The sequence below is a fragment of the Choloepus didactylus genome, chromosome 4 (assembly GCF_015220235.1).
Source record: "Choloepus didactylus isolate mChoDid1 chromosome 4, mChoDid1.pri, whole genome shotgun sequence".
NCBI classification, from domain to species: domain Eukaryota; kingdom Metazoa; phylum Chordata; class Mammalia; order Pilosa; family Megalonychidae; genus Choloepus; species Choloepus didactylus.
Window position 1 is genome coordinate 65,434,236 of NC_051310.1, and position 3,717 is coordinate 65,437,952.

General features: G+C 42.0%; 1 pseudogene; it reads left to right on the forward strand.

Moving 5' to 3' along the window:
- Positions 1 to 426: 426 nt before the first annotated feature.
- LOC119532669 lies at positions 427 to 3,367 on the forward strand (annotated as a pseudogene).
- Positions 3,368 to 3,717: the final 350 nt, after the last annotated feature.

Consider the following 3,717-nt stretch of genomic DNA (forward strand, 5'->3'; position numbering starts at 1 on the left):
CAAAGGACTCTGTCAAAAAAGGTGAAAATACAGCCAACTTCTCAGAGGAAGAGAATATTTGGAAGCCTGACTATGCAGCATATATACATATCCTACATCTCAATGACAATAGTACAAATAGCCCAATTATAAAATGGGCAAATGATATGAAAACACACTTTTCCAAAGATGAAATACAAGTGGCTAAATCACACATGAAAAAATGTCCATCTTCAGTAGCTTTTAGGGAAATGCAAATCAAAACCACAATGAGATATGTCATAACAGTAAAAATGGCTGCCATTAAACAAACAGGAAACCACAAATGCTGGAGAGGATGTGGAGAAATTGGAACATTTATCCACTGGGGGTGGGAATGTATAATGGTATAGCCACTGTGGAAGACAGTTTGGTAGTTCCTCAGAAAACTAAATATCAAGTTGCCCTATGACCCAGGAATTCCGCTACATGGTATATACCGAGAAGATTTGAAAGCAGTGGCATAAACAGACATTTGCACAGTGATGTTCATAGTAGCATTATTCACGGTCCAAGTGTCCTTCAACAGTGAGTAGATAAACAAAATGTGGTATATACATACAATGGAAAATTATGTAGCATTAAGAAGGAATGAGGTCCTGAAGTATGTGGCAACATGGATGAACCTTGCAGATATAGTGCTGAGTGGATTAAGTCAGACACTAAAGGAGAGATATTGTATGATATCACTAATATGAATCCCTAGATTATATAAAATCATAGCCTTAAAATGTAGAATAGAGAGGACCTACAGATAGAAGCCAGAGAAGGATGAATGATTACCTAATATATACAGACTTGTTAATGAGGTTGAGCATAAAGGTATGGGAATGGACAAAGGTGATGATAGTTTGTTAATGGGATTATAAGTTTTAGTGCTGTATTGAAGCCAAACACGATGGAAAGGGCTTGCTTAAGGGCATGCATCTCACATATTATCACTACAAGTATAAATAGATTCTTGCACAATCTACTTTTAAGGTATGAGTCTGGTGCAAAGAGTAAACAACAGAGTGGGAAATACAAAAAACTATGTATTGCATACTATGGACTGTATTTAATAGGAATACCTTACTAGTTCCCCCATAATACTAGGGATAAGTAATCGAGAGGTGGTAAGAGCTTTGAGGTGTTTTGGGTTATGATAACTGGTTAAAATTGAAAGTGATGATCATATACAACTAAGTGAAGATAATGTGAGACACTGTTTATATTGGACAGAATATACGCTATGTGAAATTTGGGGACCTCTACTTAATAAATCAAGCACTCAATCTTGAGGCTTGCTCTTGTGAAAATTAATTCTGAAAAGGGTAGGTTAAGCCTACTGGTAATTATACCTAAGAGCAAGTTCCAGAGAATGTCTTTTGTTGCTCAGAACCTCTTTTGAGCCTTTTCTCTCTCTAAGCCCAACTCTGTAGATAAATTCACTACCTTCCCCTCTATGTGATACATGACTCCTAGGGGAGTGAGTTTCCTTGGGTGTTATCGGACATGACTCCAAGGAATGAGCCTGGACCTGGCATTATGGGATTGGGAATATCTTCTTGACTAAAAGGGGGAAAGAAAATGTAACAAAATAAGGTTTCAGTGGCTAAGAGAGTTCAAACAGAGTAAAGAGGCTATCCTGGAGGTTATATATAGATATTCCAAATGACCACAATATACCAAGCCCAAATCAACAGTAGTCCTAAAAACCTAAAGAATACTCAGATCCCCATCTGAGACTCTATAAATGTTTCATAAGTTTATTTTTCAGAAACTTATTTCTTCCAGTGTGTTCCTATGGCAGATAAGTCCCAAAACCCATAGGCAACAGCTTCTTCAAAAACATCAATCAGCTGTACCCCCTTCCCAATAATGTTGACACACCTTTTCAATATGAAAAACAGTGTGGAGCAGCCGGCCTGTCGCCCTCTGGGGTCCATGCCACATCATGCTTGGTGGCCCCTGCCACCTCCTGGGGCCTCCGTAGCGCTGCGCGGCACTGCTGTAGGCGCTGGCGCGCTGCTTGCTGCTGGAGCCTGGAGACCCAGTGGTTAGGGTGCTCAGTCCCTACTTCGGCACCACGACTCGCTAGGAGGATGCCAATTCGGGGCTGATGCCCGACCCTGAGGCGCCACGGCGGGACCTGGGGCTGCTGAAGGGGACTTGCAACCCCGTGCGTCTTGTCGCTTTCATCCGTCACGGCACCCTCTCCCCACGGCCAAACAAACTCGCAAGCTGCCACAGCGACACGGGCTGCTACAGGCCCGCGGGCCAGGTGGTAGCAGAGCCAGCGCTGCCAGCGGACGCGACCTGAAGGCCGCGCTGGCAGATTGGCCGCTGTGGTAGGCGGACTGGATGGACGGGCAGCTGGTGGAGAAGGGCCGGCAGGACACGCGACAGCTGGTGCTGCGTCTGGCCTCGCTCTTCCCTTCTCTCTTCAGCGGTGAGAACTACGGTCGCCTGCGGCTGGTCACCAGGTCCAAGAACTACTGCGTGGATTGTGGCGCCGCTTTCCTGGAGAGGCTTCAGCAGCACTACCACCACCAGACGTCGCTGAAAAGGAGCGCGGACTTCCAAGGAGTAAAGATTAACTAATGTGAGAAGTTTTTAACTGAAGTAGAAAGGAATGCTATGGCCCTTTACGATGTAGAAGCCTTCAAAACTGGACCAGAAATGCAGAACATTTTTTAAAAAGTTGAAGCTACTTTGCAAGTGCCAGTAAGAGATTTAAATGCAGACTTAATTCAGGTAGCTTTTTTCACCTGTTCATTCGACCTGGCAATTAAAGGTGCTAAATCTCCTTGGTGCAATATTTTTGACATAGCCGATGCAAAGGTATTAAAGTATTTAAATGATCTGAAACAATACTGGAAAAGAGGATATAGCTATACTATTAATAGTCAATCCAGCTGCACTCTATTTCAGGATATCCTTCAACACTTGGACAAAGCAATTGAACAGAAACAAAGGTCTCAGCCAATTTCTTCTTCAGTCATCCTCCAGTTTGGTCAGACAGAAATCCTTCTTCCACTGCTTTCTCTCATGGGCTACTTCAAAGATAAGGAGCCTCTAATAGCTTACAATTACAAGGAACAAATGCATCGGATGTTCCGGAGTGGTCACATTGTGCCCTATGCCTCAAACTTGATATTTGTGATTTACCATTTTGAAAATGCTAAGAATTGTAAAGAATTCCAAGTTCAGATGTTGTTGAATGAAAAGGTGTTACCCTTTGCTCACTCCCAAGAGACTGTTCCTTGTATGAGGACCTGAAAGACATTACAAGGACATCCTTCACAGTTATCATACCAGTGAAGAATGTGAATTACCAAAGGTAAATAGCATATCTGATGAGCTGTGAGTAACTAGAGGACATTTTTAATTAATCAGAATCTATAGAGACTGATTACATACTTGAAATATGTGGACAGTCCTTTGATTACAGAAGGCTTTCACATTACTTGGGAATTTCTGTCTTTTCACAGAAAAATGTTGATTTCTTTTTGGATTTGAACATGGATATGAAAGAAATTATTGTACACTGGAGCAGCTCTCTTAAGGGGAGCAATAGAGAGCAAAAATCTATTTAAGAAGCAGCTGGCACTGCAAATGTTTACAGAAACAAAATCCCTCCCATTTCTATTCCTCTATTTCTTTGAGATAAAGTAAGATTTCAAAATGATACTTGAAAAGTGTTGGAGCAACAAAATA